This window comes from Lagopus muta, chromosome 12, assembly GCF_023343835.1.
Source record: "Lagopus muta isolate bLagMut1 chromosome 12, bLagMut1 primary, whole genome shotgun sequence".
In the NCBI taxonomy this organism is placed as follows: domain Eukaryota; kingdom Metazoa; phylum Chordata; class Aves; order Galliformes; family Phasianidae; genus Lagopus; species Lagopus muta.
Window position 1 is genome coordinate 9,473,975 of NC_064444.1, and position 20,006 is coordinate 9,493,980.

Genomic DNA, 20,006 nt, shown 5'->3' on the forward strand with positions numbered 1-20,006 from the left:
GTGACCCATGGATTGGTCCCTGTGGGAGCAATTATTCTTTGCAGAGATTTTTTTTTTTCCAGCACTGAATATTATAGATGTCAGAAAAAAGTTTAACCCCCAGTAACTCTGAAAGAATGTTTCCATACCTGCTGGCAAAGGATATCTATTTCTGCTTGTTTTTGCAAGCAATTTATATCTAAGCCAGGATTTAAAAAAAAAAAAAAAAAAAAAAGAACAAGTTTATTATCAACTCTAGAGTATCAGTGCTCTTAGTTGCACTTTGCATGTCTCAGTGAAGAGAAACAGCTGAGGCTGCTGATGCTGCCTAATACAGTGCTGCACCTGAGACATATGATGCTCTCACATTGGACACCACAGGAGCTGATGGTGAGACTTTGTGTTACTGCTGGCAGAGGGGAGGATGTGGAGAGAGAGTGGTGTTGCTTAGGAATGTGGGTTGGCACCTGTGTCATGGTTTTATGATTTTTGGTCATCAGTATTCCACACCATAACATCATGTAATGCATTGGGGGTGGGGTTTGATATCTGCCGAATGTTCGTCCGTCGGAGAAGAGCTACTTTTCCCCAGGAGACTTTGCGGTCAGCAAGGGGATATAACTCCAAGCAAGGTCACCTGATCCTTCTTCTTCGCCTGCGCTTTGCCGCCTGCGCTTCGCCGTCTGTACTTCAGTCACTCAACTGGACTGCACTTCTCACCCCAGCATTGTGGTGAGGTCTATACAATTCAAACAGACTCTCTCTCTCTCTCTCTCTCATTGTATTTTACTAATACTATATTTAGTAAAATCATTTGTTTCACCTCAGATCAGTGCTGTTGTTTTCAAGTATTTTGGGGTCCCCTGCTTCCCCTTTCCCAGAGGCGCGGATCCGCAGATCCCTCCGCCCTGCTGGTCACGGAACTGGGCCGGACCAGCCCATAAACCGTTGACAACCTGATACTCGGTGTGGATGAGAGAATTGTTTTGTTTGACAAGTAGAATGTGTTCACCTCGCAGCCATTGGTCACCGGGAGACAATGGGTAGAACAGAGAGTGAAGTCTAATGCTTGCCTTCAGCAGAATCTTTTTCTTTTTGAAGAGTGCATTTTATGTGCTTAATTTGGCTTTTTTTGTCTTTATTTTCATACACATCAATCATCTGTCAAAGTATATGCATTACTCCCTCCAATTAAAATAATGCACTTCTATTACTGGTTTGGGATCAGCTATTTTAAGTAAGTTTCCTGTCCCTAGCCCTCTCTGTTTTCTCTTGTATCTTCTTAGGTGCTCTGCACGGTTTGGTCATTAACTATGACAAAGCTGTGATGAAATCCGTGGAACTTGAATAGTGTTGAAAGGCTTTTGCAAAGTGGAGCTTGTTCTGAGATGCTAGGAGGGATGTTGCAGTATCTGTCTGCAGCTCATCAGAGGTGGGCTGGAGCATCTTTATTTCACTGTAATTACTGCACTGAGACATAAGAGAAAAAACAATCCCAAATGCACCAGCCTCAGGACTGGCTTTTCTCTAGCAAGAACCCGAGTGAAAGGCTGAGTGCTGTTGCCTGTTGAAGGAAGGAGTGGGAAAGAGAAGTGGCTTGTTTGAGCAATACCCTCCAGCAAAAATGTGAAGAAGAGGCTTGATCTTCACTGGCATTTGAGAGATTCAGAAAAAAGAAAGAAAACTCCCCATGCCATCTTTCATACATGATGATGAAATTTAAAGGCTGATGGGGATGAGCAGGGAGCATATCTTTTATGTATTTTGCCTTGCTGGGGAATGACAGTTGCAGCAATAACTAAATGATCTTCAATTTTCAGTAGAAAAAAAGAACATTGCATCTCTTATTTCATTAGATGGAATGCAGGCCATCACAGCTGTGCATGGTGGTCTACTGATGCAGACCATGCACTCCATTTTCTTGTAAGTGGGAGTTACTCCTACATGGTTCTACATATATTTTATTTCTACCAATCAACTATTTTGAGGCTGTGAATCACTTATCTTAGCAGTACTCTTTGGAACCAGGAGAAGTGGAAATTCATCTAGCTGCTGAAAAGGGAGCTGGAAAAAAACCAATCTGCTGCCATGATCAGTAGTGTGCTTGTAGACATTGCCAGTGGCTTGGAGATCAAAGAGCAGAGAAATAGCTTCACAGTAAGAGCCCAGGAAATCCGAAGTAGGGAATGAGTAGTGCCTTTTCTTTATTTATGGCATGGGGTGGCTTTGCAATCAATCTATGAAGCTTTGAAGAGGAAAAAAATGAAGCTCTGAGGGAAAGGGAAGGACTGTACAATTAGTTGCTACTGTCTGCTGACTTGTCTTCTCTAATTCCAAGGATGTGTGCTGAAAATGAGTGATAGTGTGCAAAATCTAAACTACTGCCCAATTCCTTTGTAGATGCTCGCTGGCTCTTGGAGGATATTCGGTTTCATCTTAACTGTAGATTATGTGTAGGCTGCTGTAGCTGGTAGAATTTAACAAGGGTCGTAACTTTCAGCTCTTGTACATCAAATTCCTGCTCTGATCTCCTCTTCTTTCATCTCTGCTGTGTGTCTTTCATTAAAGAATTGGCTGGTGAAGTAGATGTGATAGTTCAGAGTGTTTTCAGAACCACGTGTAGGAGTATCTTCTTACTCAAGTAAATCAGTATGATTTAGAAAATTTAGGAATGCTGCACCGGAATTTGGATTTGGAAATTCAGTTTGTAATTGTAGAGACAGTATTTGGGTTGAGACTGATTGTCCATTAACTTATGTGAGATGGACACTTGACCTGAAAGGCTGATAACTGCCTCTGGGCATTGCTCAGTTTTAAATCGATCTGTTTCAGAGTTTGGGCGTACTGTGACTGTGGATGCACTGCGTTACTTTTTTGGTTAGTGGGCAGTGCTGTTGTGTGGGGATCTGGGGATTTACTGCCCACATGCATTAGTAATAACTTGGACATAATGAAGAGTAGATTTTTCTGATCTCAGTTTTAGCCCATTTCACGGCAGTACATTCTACTGTACAAAACCATTTATTTACTATTAAAATCCAGGAAACTTGTGTTTTAATGATGTGAAAAATCAAAAGAATTGTTCAAAAGTAGAAGTTTAATTCTTGTAGTGCATGCAGAGTGCTGTCAGTGTTGTTGCTGCTCTATTAACATGCACATCATCTCAGGTTTTTAATTTCTGATAAGAAACAGATGTGACTTAGGATCTGTGGAGGACTTTTTACAGTGTGGCTGCTAACGTTGTGTGTGTGTGTGTGTGTGTGTGTGTGTGTGTGTGTATATATATATATACACATATATACACACACACATATATATATGGTGTTCATTTCCAGAAGTAGTAATTTGCAAACTCATGTAAGGTCTTCATCGTAACAATCTAGCCAGTGTTACTTGCTTTTCATATTTCCTACTTCAAATTCATCAATTCTGATTTATTCATAAAACTATATTCCTTGCTTTTGTTTCTCAATGTACATAGGAATATTAACTTTAATGTAAAAGGTAGAGTAGGCACAAATGAATCTATTTCTGCATTGTTGTTTGTTTTCAATGCTTCCTTGCTTCTACCCATTCATTATTTCACTATCAGGACCACATGAAACTTGGTGCATAAACAGTGAAATGTTTGTGCTCCATCTTTTACGTAGTTAATAAACGTATCAGATCCCCGAAGTGTAAATCAAATTATGTAGCCTCTTACGCTTTACATAGGAGAAACAAAATATGAAATATTTCACAATACAGAAAACTGTGTGTGAATCAAACTTCTTTATTGTTCCTAAGAGATACAATTTTGACAATATTACAAGTTTGCAATTTATTTGCAGAGGGAGTTGGCACATGGTTTCGATGAAAGTAATATTCCTCCAATAAGTGCTTATAAGAACACTTTCTAAAAGTTGCTGTTGCTGATTTGTGCTGCTATAAGAGAGTATCTGTTCAAGATCCCTGTAGGTGTGCCTCTCCACCTCGCACCCTGTGCTAATGCTTACAGACTCTGTGTGGTAATGCTGGCTTGAGGTTTGTACTTCAGTCTATGCTGAGGAAAATTCTTAGAGAATACATTTAAAAAGAAAAAAGCTATTAAGGACTGAGAAGGAAAAGAAAGTATTTTTTTCAATACAGACCTGATCTTGACTTGCAAAAAACATTGGCCTTGATGTCCTTATGCTATCTCTTGCTTTAAAAGAATGGCCTTATGTGACTGTCCAATGAGTTTTGTTGATAGGAATTAGATTTTCTTAAGTAAACCCTTCAAAATACTGTTTTGTGAGACATTGTTCTAAAAATGTTAAATAACATAACACACAAGTCAGAATATATTTTATTCAAAATTAATGTGAGAAATATAATTCAATATGGCTTTGGATGTACATGCTACATGCTGCTGCTTTTCAGAATGGGTTTTACAGAAGAGGTAATGGAATTCTGCCCCAATTGTGATTGTTTCCAACTGCTGACCTTGGGTTTGAAGCAGAGTGTAGAGCTCTTCTACAAGTATGCAGCAAAGAATTGTGGCTGAAGTAACAGTTTTTTTGCTTTCCAGACTTAAAGTGGCATTAAGCATCATTTCAAGTTTTCATTTGCATATTTAACATTTGTTTTTAGTATCTTGTTTCTCTAGCCAGGTTTGATGTATGTATAATTAAAATACTATTTATATGTACTTTGTTTTATGGAGCATGTATGTACGTATATGTGCACACTTAACGTAACTGTACGAGCACAAGGTGTTGGGCATTGAGAGTTTGAGGAGGTGCAATTACAGGTATGAAACATGTTTCTTCTAGAAGGCTGTTGGAGTGGCAGTGCCCTTTGGATTTACTGATGGCTTCTGACAGCCCTTGCAGTCCCAGTCCTACACTTGCAGTTTTGAGGAGGACACATGAACTTTGCCAATTTTTTCCTCAACAGGATCCATTGGTTCTTATTTATCCCTCCTGATCTACATGCAAGCTGGCAAAGGGTTAAGCAAAATCTTAAACACCTGCAGCTTATCTGCAGAGATGAGGAGGAAAATAACAATTTGTCTTGCCTTTATGATCACTGGTTAAAATTCAACTCAGCCTGCTCTTTCTAGAAGTTAGCTTGGCTTTTCCTCTTTGTTAGAGCAAAGCATTGACTTGAAGCAGTGTCTCACCAGCACCTTCCCTCTTCTCAGCTGAATGGTGACATCTGAGAGGAGGGAGGAGGCTTGTCCTTCTAACAGCAGTCCTGGGTTCACAGAATCATAGAATCATTTGAGTTGGAAGGGGCCTGTAATGGTTATCTAGTCCAGCTCCCCTGCAATGAAAAGAGACATCTACAGCTCGATGGGTTGCTCAGAGCCTGGTTGAGCCTGACCTTGAATGTCTCCAGGGATGGGACGTCCACCACATCTCTGATATATATTGTAGTTTTCTAGGGATTACTAATTGCATTAAGAATTACCTAGATTTCCTGATGCCTCAATTAATTTTAATGTTCCCCACAAGGTTTAGATAGTCTGAATTGCAGCCTGTGAAGCTTAAATTTGTACTGTGAAATAGAGCAGCATTGATTCCTGTTAGTTTGTTCAAAGCTGGGAGAAAGAATGTCAAAAGTGACATTATAAAGGTTGCTCTTGTTGTCTTAAATTGCGTAAGTAGTTATCAGAAGGCAAGCCATGGCTGCTAATTGCATGCTGCTACAAGGAAGCAGAAGCCGGTACTGTGGAAATGGTGACATGGGCATTTTATAAGCGTGTCCCTGGATGTTAGCTAATTATATTATGTGTAGGTACGTTGGGAATTGAATGAGATATTAAAAGGCCTTTGCCATGGTACTGCAGTCTCACCCTAGGATTTGTTACATGTGCCTTTAGTCTGCAAAAAAACACTTATGCCACCTACAGCCCATGGTTACTGAGTTATAGCACAATGGCTATGGCTACTGCAGTGACGAAAAGCAGACATCATGGCCTTGTTCAGGAGAAACAAATACAAATGGGAACAGTATATGGCAGGAAAATGCCTTGGCAGCATGTAAAGATTAAGTGGGGATTTGGTGTGTGTGGTGCTCATCTGTTGTATTAGAAATCTAGGTAATAAAGAAAACAGAATCTGTAATGACATTCAGAGGTCTTGATTTTCAGAGTGATTAGAGGGAGTGAATGCTCGGCTAAGTTGGAGTGAAGAATTAAGAAGAGGCTTTGCTTGAATGATACAGAAGCCCAAAGGGATTAGGGGAGAGAGATGCTTACAAGATTACTAAACCGAGTAGCTAGTAGGAGAAAATATAGACATGATCTTTAGCCTGCAAAAAATCTTTATAAATTCCACATGAATTCAGATACTGGAAAGGTTCAGTGGAGCATAAATCAAGAAGCTGTAAAAACAAACCCAAATCCCTCATGTTAATGGGGTTCTTGGGAGCGGAGAGTGAGGAATGGGAAGCACAAAAGTGACTTCTTGTTTCTGACAGTGGGAAGCAGCTAAGATTTTGTGGGGTTTGTACACGGTTATTTGCTTGTTTACTCCTCAGTAGTCAAAGAAGGTTCACAGAGAAGTGATTTGGTAGTTGTAGGTAGCAAACTCAGAAGCTGGACCTGCCTGATCTTATGGATAGATTATAGTTATTCTGATAAAAATAGGTAGCTTGTAGAATATTTTATACTTTATCTTTTTGCAAGTAAGAACAGTATCTGATTTTTTTTTGTGTGGGCTGTAGTGGTATTCCTGTTTAAGGATTCACTGCACTCGAGAGTCCCCAGTAAATGAACTGTATCTTGGCCTAAACACTTTCCTCTTTCCTCTGAGGCTAAGGGCTGTTCTGTGTATGAGTGTGTCAGGACATTGGTGCTGCTGTGACACGTTGCCTTATGGAGGCTATATCCTTCCATATACATCCTGTGGCACGAAAATAAGCATTTATTAATAGTTAATTCATTAATGGCAGTAGATGAACCTGCACAGCTGTATTGTTTCCAGTGAAGACTGGTAAAACCAGTTGCTGGAAGAAGCATGGAGGAGCAGGGTTTTCTCAAGGACAGCTGGGTGAGCGCTGGCGGCTGTGAGCTCACCTGGTGCACAAGGAGCTGTGAGAGAAATAGATCCATCTGTTCTCATTGTCCAGGCTAGCAGGGAACGGAAAGAGTGGCTAGAGAGCAGAAAGTATATTGGATTTCTTTCAGCTTAAATTATCAGAGTGCTGCTGCTAATATAAGGAAAGACACTGGATTCAATTTTCAAAAGCGCTGTAGTCCCACTTCTGTAGTGCCTTTTCAGAAGAATTTAAACTTTTAAGGCCAGGTTTTTGAGGGCAGCTCTGTCCTATTGGATGCTCTAGGAATTAGTGCTTTGGTATTTTGGGAATGTGGGCTTAAATTTCCAGGATTTTTAGATACTTCTAAAATGACCTTGAATATTCTAAGCCGATCTTGATTTAAAAGCTTGTCTAATAATCCAGGAGGGGCAGGAAGAGATTCCACCTCTCAGAAATGAGTGGCAGCAGCCTGTGCAATCTGTTTGCCATCCTCTGAGCAGCCCTGCAGTGCACCCATGCAGGTTCATCATGCAAGCTGCTGTTCTGCAGTGTGATGGAGAAGCTGCTCTGGCCTCCTGTCCTGTGCAAGCTCTGTGCCTAGAAGGACACTGCATAAAATAGTATCTGTTGAAGTTCACAGAGGTAATTAAGGTAAGAGCCTGAAATACTTGAGTAAAAGTGCTCCTATTGCTTGTACTTGTTAAACAAAATTGAGACTGATGCATAACATCTTGGTTGTAAAGTTTTGCTTTGGTTCCATTCTTGATGTGAATAATAATGGCGTTGTCTTTGGTTTGTGAAAACTGGGTATGTACCCTTCGTGCTTTATCTGTCATGAAACTGGGTTATCTATCCAGTTAAAAAAAAAAAAAAATGTTTCAACTACTGGTCCATTTTATATACGATGGCATAAACATGAGGATCAATTTTGTAGGACAGGGAGCAAGCAGAAATTGTGATTTAAAAGCCAGCGCTGTCTGTTGCAAAATGTTCCCGTACATTCTTATTTCCTGTAGTGATTTTCTGATTAGTTCTATGTCAAACAGTCTCCTTTCCCTCACTCATTCTTGTAGACCTTTGCTCAAGTACCTGTATTAAGTAATTTGAATTTGTTATGATAAGCTATATACACTTAGCAGTTCAGCAGAATGCTTGTCACTTTGCTCAGAGCATCTCTTGTGCTGTGACCTAACCAGTTCTGACAGCAGAGAGAGTTCAACTGCAGCATAGAGTTCTAAAGGTACTTACAGTGCTAGGAGGTCTGCCTGCCTGCAGTATGCACTTAATGCGGCCTAAATCCAGGAGCTGTCTGCTGCTGCTGCCACTCTCTCTAATGGTTGTTAATAACAGTTGTTCTGGTCACCCTTCTTCTGACTGAAAATCTATCTGGTGCTGTTGTATCTCATGAGGCAGATCAAAATTGACATTTTTATTGATGTGACTGGTTTCTGCTGGATACTTGCGGACAAATAAAAGTAACTGAACTCGAAAAGGAGGGGAAAGATCGTTTGTTTGGTGGAATTACCAGCAAGCTGACATGGGTAGTTAAATAAGTAGTCCTTCAAAAATAAAATTTGAAATACATTTGAAAAATGAAGAATTAGGATGAGCTTTTTAGCTGTCAATTGTTTTAATATTCTACACTTACGGTGAATATAAAAATTGTTTCATTATCAACTTTATTATATGAATCCATGGTGCAGACAAATCTTGCTTAACACTTCTGTTTCTTTTCCAGTGGATGCAGTATTTAAAGTGAAGAACTACAGATTTGATTCAAAATAAAGTGAATTCTCTTTGTTAACTGTTGCTGATTCCTAGCTATTTTGATGCAATAGAGGATCCAAATAGCAGTGTAAATTTTAGTCGATCATCCAGTACTGATTTACATGGGATGGGAAAAAGGAGACTGGTAGGTTCAGAGTATGGCTGTGGAAGACACCCAGTTGAGCTCCTGGCGAGGGAAGCTGATCTGTCAACAATAACAATGCAGTTTTCCAGCAGTGGAGGTCAAGTGTTAAATTCATTTGAGTTAATGTAGTTTTATGGAGGACATTTTATTAAAGAAACCTGGATTTAGTTTTTTAATTAGGTTACATTTTGTAGATAAACTTAACTCCATGACTGTAATATACTTAGCCTTTGGTAATGCATTTAACTTATTATCACACGGCATTATAATTGTATGCAATACTAATAAGGTACACATTAAGTAGCTGTAAACTGGCTAACTGACAGTTGTCAGGATCAAGTAATTTTTTTAATAAAGTGTCATTTTTTTTTCATGACTAGGGCTACAGAGGAGTTGATATTAAGGCTGTTGGTATTTGTCTTATTAGACATAATTCCTAGATCCCAATAAATTGTATAGATGTGTATCTTTGAGAGTTACTAGATCATCAGAGGATGACACAGGAAGGATGTTGAGTTTTCGGAGAGTGTCCAGAGGAGGCACACAAAGATGATCAGGTAGGCTGAAGGAGATGGGCTTGTTCAGTCTGGAGAAGAGACAAGTGGGGAATCAATGTTTTACACTGATAGACAGTGATAGGACAAGAAGGAGTGATTTTAAGCTAAAGGAGAGAAGATTTAGATGTCGCAGAAGTTTTTACTGGGAGCATGGTGAGGTGCTGGGAAAGGTTGCTCAGTGAGGATGTGGATGGCCTGTCCCTGAAGGTGTTTATGGCCAGGTTGGATGGGGAACTGGGCCGCCTGAGCTGGTGCTTGATCTACTGGTTGGCAGCCCAGCCTGTGGCACAGGAGTTGGAACTAGATAATCCTTGAGGTCCCTTTCAATTCAAACCATTCTATGATTAAAATGATGGAAGGTTAAGTTGTATGATCTGGGTCATTTGGTCAGCTGAGCTTATTATACTGTATTATTAGTACAAAATATGTTTTTGTATAGACAAGAGAGAGGTCAAATTTAAGAAAGATTTAGATGAAAGTTACAGAATACTGATTGCAAGATCTGGAAATAATTTAGAAATGGGAGCCTGTAAACAACAGAACACGTCCTCTGTGTAGTGAAACTCTCAGAAAGAACTACTGAGACTTCTAAATCTGCATGAGAACAAAGGCTTAATTACCTCAGGGAACAAATCTAGTCCAAGTTAACTTCTTTTTTTAATTCTTTGTCTATAATACTTGTGTTTGATGTCTGTATAGAAAGCAGTATTATAATGTCAGCTCCATCTTAAAAATGATGCAAAAAGGTTTTCACGAGAAGTAAGAGTGCCTTTACGCAGAATTCTGTGGGCATAGTAATTTTGGTATGTGCTTAAAAGAGCATCCTTTAAACACTGTACTTTAAAAAGCGTGTGTTCCACTTCAGTAAGATCAAAGTGATCTAAGCAGTGTATGGGTACTGCTGGAGCTACATGAACAGGTGAACAGAAAGGCCCATGCAGTTATTAGCAACTACCAGCACATACTGCCTGTTTCCCTGTGTTCCTGCATGCCTTCATCCTCTCCTAAGGGGAAGGAGCCATGTTTGGTAGGCCACAGATATGTATAAAGAGAACAGATGATGTCGTTTTGGTCCAAAAGCATGACTCTGCCTTCTGCAGATGCAACCTTGCTATGAAGTTTTACATCTTGACATAAGCAGTTTCAAGCCTGGAGCATCAGGATATATGGGATAATTGAATTGGAGTATAAGTATATGCAGCTTTTTTTTTTTTTCTTGGACGGATACAAAAATCACACAGCTGGCCAAGTAGTGGGATTGCTTTTGTTTACTGTTCTGGAGCCTCTGCAGCACCAGGAGTGGAGTAACTGAAACATCCTCAAAACGTTTAGACAAGCAGTAAGGTGTTGTGCTATTATAGCTGGCTGATGTCATCTTCAATTCTGCGTGGTGTTAATTCTTTCTAATGAAAGCAGGGGATGTGCAGAAACTGATGAGCACTGAGCTAGGCAATTTCCTGTATGTCCTTATGAGCCTCGCCTGACAACTTAAATTGTTGGAAGTTGTGCAGAGGCTGTTCTTCCTCTTCACTTTCATCTGAATGACAGTTCCTAATAGGCAATGTGGACCAAAGGAACCACAGTCAGTATTACGATTTGTTTGTAGGTCTGAGAGAAGAGCAGCAAGTGCTGGAGAGTTTTTGAGTTACCTTTACTGAGTGCATTTCATTTTATTCCCCATACGTACATGGTAACAGTATTTATTTTACAGGCTGTATGTATGTGAAAAATTCTCATGAGCTTTAGTTTTTAAAGCTTTATTCTCCTGAATGCGGCTTTGTAAAATTCCCCACACATGAGCAGAATAGCAGGAGTGTTGACAGTCCCAGGCCAGCTTGCAGCAGAGTATGTCCTCCTGTGTCCTTTGAAATACTTTCTGGTGCTGTTACATCAGACCAACTTGAATTTAGCTTTCTAGTCTGCTGGGACAGAAGATTGCTGGATGCTCAACAGATTAATCTGGACATTTCTAGCTATATAATGTTAAGCTGTTGATACATGTTTTCTTTACTCTGAGTCTTTTCCAAAGACTTACAAGTCCTCTCTGGATTTTTATAACAGATACTTCATTGCCCCAGGAGTAGATCCTTGGAGTCATCTATCTCAGACTTGGCTCTCAAAAGAGTAATTCCATGGGATTGAAGAGGCAAGTGTTTGAAATTCAGGAGGCTATAAAATTGATTTTTCCATAAAGAAGTAATTTGTGGTAAATGTTGTGGTCCTCTGGGCAGCTATTCACTCATTTTATATAACCAGGACCCTTGAAACATGGGCAGAAAGATTAGAGAAGGACATCTCTGATCTGTCATTTATCTGCACAAGCCAAGGAAACTTTTCCTTTCTTTTGACCACACAGTATCTGGAATCAGATCCAGCCAAACACACCTCTTACAGTAGGCTCCTTGGGGGTCAATTTCTTGGTCTAGGAATGAAAACTGATTTTAAGAAAAATGTGGGTAATATCCTGTAGTCAATTAGATGAAATGTTTGACTAAATTTTCCATATTTAGTTGCTCAGTCTTTGCTAGCAAAGCAGCAGTGTGGTGTGTTACACTGTGTGGAGAACAAGGAGATGTTGCACAGGTTTACCTTCTGGGAACTAAAGCTCAGTCCTCCAGAGGAAATGAGAGTCCCTCCTTTACCATGTTTGTGGTGTGCCAGGGGTACTCAGCATGGATGTTGTATGTTCTGTCCTTGCCTCAGTGGAAGGTCTTTTTAGACAGAAGGAAGTCAACACATACTGGACAAAGTGCCATCTTCAAACACTTAGCACTTAAATAGGGGAATTAATCTGTGAATAAGACAAGCAGTTGCTTTCAACCGTATATCTCTGATTATCTTCTAAAATAATGTTCTGTTTCTGGTATTGGACTTATTACTGTCCTTCCTGAGCGCTTCTCTGACAAACAGAATATTTCTTCTTGAATATTGCTCACTTAATATGATCGTGTGTGCTGTCATTAAGTATACATGTCCATGGCCACCTACTGGGAGGTGCCATAGGAGACAGTAAGGACAGTATCCTCGTTAGGAGGCCAGGTAATGTGATGTGGTGGAACAGCAATTATGGACTGTAACAGATATGAGTATTCTTTCTTTAGAGTACATCTTTTGTAGTCTTTTTATAAAGTATGGAGTGCTCTTGATCAACCTTAATAAAGCATGTGGCCACAACAGCGTTTATCCTTAACATCTATTAAGTTTGAATACTAAATATTCAAAATATTTTTCCAGGCACGTTCTGCTCAGGAGATAGTTGTGTGCTCTTCATTATGTCCTGTTGTTTCTGTTTAATCAGGATATAAATGTGCAGCCTGCTTCATAAAATGTTTTTGTTCCATATGCAGAGATGGACAAAAAGGGAAATGAGAAGGTTTATATGAATCAAATTGTGCGGAACCTTGTCTTGTGTATTTCATATTCTTACGTACGATGACTTCACCATAACTGCCTGTGATGTGAAAGTGTCTTACTGCCAGCATTTGTTAAATAATTGATATTTTTAAAGAAAACTTAAACCCAGTAATTTCATTTCCAATCCAAACTGAAAAAAGATGAGCTTATGAAAATTAAATTTAAAATCTGAGCCAATAAAAATAGCATATACTTTGGGTTGTTTGTCAAGTACAATTTATTAGGAAACTTAACTACATTTCTCATTTAAGCTTATTAGTTTCCTTGCGCCCAATTCAGATCACTGAAAGTAGTGAAATAGTAAGGCTGGGCTTACTCCTACCTAAATCATTCTAAACAGAATTTAAAAACATTTAATAGATTCAATTTATTGCCTATGAAGTTATCTCAGCGAAAAGTGTTTATGATGCTAACGTGCAGTGGTAAAGGCTGGATTACTACAGGATGTCAGATGTTGCTGACCAGCTATGTCTGCACTGCATGATTTGGAAAGAAATTACTGTCCATGTATTTGCATTAAAAACTGGATTAGCTGTAGCAAAGAATAGCTTACGTCCAATCGTTTTTATGTCTTAGCCTTCCATTAGTGCAGATGACGAGAAGCTGGGTGCCATGGTCATGTTATGTTCATCTACCACCCTCCCCTCCAAGATGGAGGAAAAGGGATTTCCTAACTAAACAAAGTTGGTGGCTCCTGCAGTACGCAGAGCATTTTGTGGCTAATGTTTATTTTAGGAAACAAACATCATTTATATTTTTTCCTTATCTAGAAGGTTTTAAGTAGCGTTATGTTTTGAGTTCAAGAATTTTGTGGACGTACATGAGTAATGATAAGGATAAAGTATTTATCTTTATTATGGTCACTTACAGCTAATTTCTTTTTAGCTCTTTAGCAGGGATCTGCAGGGAGTCATTTGGATTTTAGGTTTGGAGATAATTGAGTACCTTTCTGCTGCAGAGAAGAAATGCAGAGAGAATTGGCTCAAAGCTAAAGCAAGATTCCTGAACTAGCACATATATTAAACTTCCTTTTATTTGGTTGTCACCCCAATAGGAATGATTAGTGGGTTGTGAAGAAAGAAAATGTATTGCGTTACATCTATTAAAGCATGTTTTATATGTAACAGTAATTAAAATATAATTGAAATCATGAGTTCTCCTAATTATTGGCTTTACATAATGCATAGTTAAAGAGTGAGCGTCTATAAATGTGTCCTTTTTACACATCCAGAAATGGTTTGCTGGCAGCATTTTAATTAAAGATGGATTAGTTAAAATGCAGTTTAATCATTCTGTCATCAAAGGATTTAGACCTCATTAATTAGCTGTTGATAAATAGGTTTAAACTGCAAAAAAAATTAATTTAAAATATGCCAGTTGAGATCTAGAATTATTAGAGTTGGAAATGGAGCAATGAGTCTAAGAAAATTTCATGCCTTCTCTTTCTGTAATATGAGATTAAGTATGAAATCTAGACTGCCACAGAACTTAGTTTTGTATTGTTTCTAATGGACATGGCTACAAGAATGCTTCAGAACTGTTGAAGAAATAGAGATCCTTCTTAATGACCATTATTGCTTTGCAGTGTGGTGATGGGCATCTGTTTTTGTATTTGATGAAGACTGTAAACCTATTTAAAAATCCCTGTGCATAAAGGGATTGTGCTGCCTTGTTAACAGTCTAAATGTAGTGGATGGGAAGTTTCAGACATGCAAGCAGGAATGTGAGTCAAAATGCAGAAACCACTGATAGCATAGTGTTGGAGGATAAATTTTACAGCTTGTAACATGTGCACTACTGCTGTGATCTCCCTTGACATCAGTACTGAACCACCCAGCCAAAGGGCAGCTGAAGACAGCATGTTTTACTTGATGTTGCAGTGGACTCCAGAATTGCACTCATGCTCTGTTAGCTCTATTAACTGCAGGGACAATTGCTTAACTTAATTTCATGGCATGAAGTGAACTAATCATATCTGAAGCCTTATTGATAGCACAGTTTTGTACCACTTGTCCTTCTTCTGTAACCAGAAGTAATGCTGGTCCTTTAGCTCACTAAAGCCCCTATGAAATCCATTGTAGTAACTTGTTTGTCTCCATAGCAGTCCCATTGCAGACTTTGCAAATATGGAAGAGCCAAGTGCTGTAGGTTGAGCTTGTATGTATGAAAGAAGAGTCAGGTAGACCTTGACTCTGAATCATTAAGGTTGGAGAAGACTTTTCATCTAGTCCAGCCATCAGCCCATCATTACATTGTGAGTTTTTGAGAATTAATATTAAAATATTTTCAGGTTTGTACTATGAATATCCTAATCAGCCTAATTTCTATCAGTAACTATAGGATATAAATAGTTGTCAGAATATTTGAATCCATAAGTCAACTGATTTTTAGGCAGGTTAATCAATTCTGACAAGTGATAGATGCATTTTCCATGTAGATTTAAATGAGTTTCAGGAAAGTACTAATTTAACAGCCATATTGAAGACTTTCTTTAAATACTTCTCGAATGCAAGTTCAAGATCAAGGGATTGATTTATTGAAGAGGTGTGTTTGCACTGCACTCTGGCAGCTGCTTGTCTCTGTGCAGGGAAGAAAGGGACACAATGCCACAGATGTTATTACTGTGGTGTTTATTTGTTTTCTGCCCCAAAATCTATTCTTAATTTTTAAGTTTGCAAAGTGATGGGGGAAAACCTGCTTTGTGTGAACTGGTTAGCTCTTGTGATACAGGGATGGCCGTGAGATTTAAAAACAACAAAGAAAACATGGGAGAGAGAGAGAATGCAATTCTGGTTTTTGTAAAATCACAAACCTCTGTAGCTGAACCAGAAAAGATGAAATATATCAACTAATGTCATATAGTGTCCTCAGTTATCTGTTATGTAAGACAGGCAGTTTATAATTCCCAATTATAATACTAAAATGCACTTTAGTGCTCTGGTCTTGAACTGAGATTGTGAATTACCTTCAATCACTGCAGATCATATATGACACTTGTGACAATGCTGGGCTTTGTATTATTTATGGGCTTCCTGTTTCATGTGTCTCTGGTTTCCAGGTAGCACTGACAACTGGTGAAATGGCTTTGCCTTCATGGGCTTTGTTTCCTGAAGGAATGCATCCCTTCTGGTCTGTGTACTTTTTTAAGATTAAATTATATGTGCATGTGAGCTAGGCTTGCCCTCTGCTCCTGCCCTGAGTTCTGGCTTGTCATCCGTCTTACTACAGAGAAGTAGCACATTTAGAAATACCAACATGAATTTTTGATTACCAAGGTGAGACCATTCACGTCTACTCTGCTTCTACACAGCTTTTCCTTATTCCATAATAGATGTTCTGCACTGTTGCATTAATATTCAACTAGTTTTGTGTCATACCTGCTTACTAAAGTTCTGTTCCTTCTGCTCCTTCTGAACTCAAACAACATTTTTCTCTTCTAAGCACCTATTATCATTATCTGGAATTTGCTGCAAATAAGTGAAAATAACTGAGTTGAAGAGAGCAAAAAAAGGGAACAGAATTTAGAATGATCAACTTTTTCCGAAAAATGACACATTTCTGCCTCTTACATGGTACAAATTAGGATGATACTAAGTAGAGATGCCTAACAATACAGCAACTTGCAGTATTTCTGGCTAATATTACACTTCAGCTGCTGCACTCCATGGCAGAGCAGCCCAGCCATCAGGCTGTCAGCAGCAGTAGCCTCAACAGTTGAGTTTAAGAGGTCGGTGCATAGAAGTGTTTTTCTTGTCTGATGTTTCTGGGGAGTAAGCTCTAATCTAAGCAATTTCTGCTCATGTGGAACACGTAGATGATAATAATGCCTTTATGAAATCATTAATGATGTCTCTTGAGACGTAGGTCTGAAATGTAGGAGAAACTTTTGTTCATCTGCTCAGAGTTTAATTCTGCTTTATCTGATGGAAGTTTTAATCTACCATTTGTTCATGAATACGAATCTTCTCTACTCCCCTTTATTCTCTCACAATGAGGTTTTGACTTTTTTGTATTGAAACAACCTTGGACATGTTTTGCAGTACTGTACTGTTGTGTTGTGAACTGAATGAAATTGGGATTAGATAAACTAAACCTTAAAGCATGTAGTTGCCCATGGGAAAGGAGCAGCATTATGAAAGTAGCATAACAAACAAAGTGCTGTGTGTTTAAGAACCTCCTTGTGGCTTCTGAACAAAGCATTGCTTGCCTCCCTTCTGTGTCCCTTGCTCAGCTGTTACTCCTAGATCAGAGAGCCTTCCCCTTTCTGTCTGGTGTATTTCAGGTACCAAATTGTATTTACTGTGGCTTAAACAATTACATGTTATTTGGGCTTTATAGTTTCTTTGTGAAATACTTACGTGTCTAGATGATCGAAACAGTGGCTGTGAGTCCTGCTATAAATAGATCAACTTTGGAAAATTTGGTCTTTTGTGAATTCTTTGGGGAAAAAAGAAGCTTTGGTTTTTAGCCTGTGTTATGTTTTGTTAGCTTGAACACTACAAAAGCATAAGGGCACAATGTTGTAATTCAAAAGTAATTCAATTCTCATAGCTATTCACCTATGTCTTGCAACTATACTTGTAAAATTAAAAAAAAAAATCCTCTGAGTGCTGTACCAAATTCTCTCAAGCTACTGTAGTTTCAATTCATGGTTTCATAGTTCAAAAACCACCTGCTTGCATTTCAAGGCAAGTCTCTTGAGCTTTGTTCAAAGAACATTATTTTTGAAGCGTGTAAAGATTTCTTTTTATTAGGAGGCAACTTTCTTAAAAGTGCACTGAGGAAATTGTTGTGAATCTGAAACATCCTCAAGCCAGTGAGTGATTCTTTGTGGGGGGAAAACAAATTAAATGTATATTCAGTTCAGGCACCTTAATGGGTCACTGACCCAAGAGTATCCTTGACCCTTCCATGGATTGTGTGCTTCACAAGGGCAGTTCTGATAGGCAGTCTGTGACAGTCTGAAAAACTGGAGTTGGAGCAAGCAGTAGGCAGCAGGTGTGTTCCTGAAGAGGCTCCCTTATCTGGCAGTAACGCCTGGGTGGTTTAATGCGTTTGGTTGCCTGGCCTAGGCAAACTTGGGGTAGATGGGTAGTTGTTCCTCCACTGCAAAGTCCTGCAGCCTGGGTTACTGAAGATGCATAAGTGGGTGGAGGGGTCACGGGAAGCTCCCCCTGAGGATGCGTTGGATAATGTCACAGAAACTTGGCTTAAATGTATTTAATTTTATTTGTATTTAGAAGTTGAAGCCTTCTGATCTAGAGTGTCTTAGTTTTGGAAGTGAATAGCTGAGAAGTATAAAATGTGGCTGTCTTCTGAATATTTGTTATATCTCAGAGCAAATGAAGGGAATTAAAATAGAGATTACTTGTTTACTACTACTGGGAACTAAAAACCCCACTCAGAGTGCATGAGCACATTTTATTTTGGTGACATGGAAGACCTGAAAAGAAGTGTGAGGGAAGTCATTGCTAATTGCTACTGTCCCTCTTTCCTGAAGTACCTGTGTTCCACAAATCCATTTGAGTTAGGAGAATGGTTGATATTAAGCTATTGGTTTCAGTTTGCGTTCCTGGCGTGGATCTGGTTGGAATCGTTAGAATGCATTAATCAGCTGTAGGAACTGGACTGAAGATGAGCTTAAGATGCAGGCATTGTTGTCAGAGCGGTTCACACTACTGGTCAGACCATCCGTAGCAGGTGTTACTTTAGGACCTTTCGAAGTTGTGACTTTTCAAACACTTTGGAGTTTTCTTTGAATGTATGCAGTACTTCTTAAAAATACCAAGTGTATGTGTTTTTCTGTTACTTCTGATTACAAAGAACCCATGCAGTCAAGACTTGGCAGAGCAATGGGGATAATGTTAATGTGTGCCTCAGCAAATCTACGAGAGCTAGGTGGGGTGAGAGTGAGTTTTACTTGAGATAATGGAGGTTAGTGTTTTCTTTCAGTTAATGGGGAAAAAACTGAGTTTTTTTTTTTTAAAGTTACAATTAAATTCTATTAAAATATTGCCCATCAGTTAAAGATGATGTTTTTGGCACCAAAACCAGAATGCATCTCTGTATTTATTTTTAAAAGAAGAAGGAAAAAAGGTGTTGTTTCAAAGCAGTGAGTATGCATTTAAAACATAACATCTCACATGCAAGTACACCAATGGCTGATCTGTATACATGACTGAGATGGTATGTGCATGATAAGTAATACATACACCCTCCAGGGAAATACTGCATAAAACATGATAGAAAAGCTTTGAAACACATGAAAGAGTAAAGAAAGAGATGCTTAACTCTTGCATCTGTTGGTTGCATTAAATGCTCATGGAGAGCCATCCGGCATCAGCGTGGAGCTGCCTATGCATACGTGTATCCTCTGCTCATAAAGAGTAGGGAGAGGTCAAGATGCAGTGTTTGCAGTATACATGGAGCACCAGATTAAATGATATTCTCTCCAGCTATCTCAGACTTCTCACCTGTGCATCCCACTCTTTGATAAAGACTATTCTGGCATATAGAAGTGAAACCCTGGTGTGATGGGGTTTAGTGGCAGGATCTGCTTTGTCTTCAGTGGAGCCAGGATTTTATCTACAAATACTGGCAGCTTCTGTAATTCTGTATCTATGCTTTTTTTGGCTTTGAGAAGCCAACTTTTTACCATCAAAAGGATATGTGATCCTTCCCTTATTTTGGACAGGCTGTACAAAGCTGTCTGTGATAGCAGTGCTGAATTTCTTGCCAACCAACTGAATGTGTTTCTGATGAGTCATAGTCTGAAAAAGTAAATTCACAGCGATGTGAGTAGTTTTACTGCTTGTACTGGAAAACTCATTACCTGGTGAAGTTATGTTCTCTTCAGCTCAGTCACATAAGCAGCTCCTCACTTTTGAAAGGAAGTCCATAATGTTTGATGAAATAATCAGATTTCCTTTTTTAGAAAAAAGAAACAAAGTTCAAGCAGCAGATGGATAATATGAAGCCTGTCTTAATTTATTTACTGCTTTTTACTGCTAATCTGGCAGTACTGCAAAAGGTGACTGCTGTTACTGTGCTGCACAGTTTCATATAAATTCCAACCATGAATATGTGATCAGTTGTCATATGCAAAAACAAGCCCTGCTATCCCTGCATCAGTGATGATG

At 39.0% G+C, this 20,006-nt stretch overlaps 1 protein-coding gene across 3 annotated transcripts in view; it reads left to right on the forward strand.

Moving 5' to 3' along the window:
• The window catches only part of PEPD (peptidase D), a 123,582-nt gene that overhangs the window by 48,825 nt on the left and 54,751 nt on the right, over positions 1-20,006 (forward strand). The gene's annotated exons all lie outside the window — the stretch shown is intronic.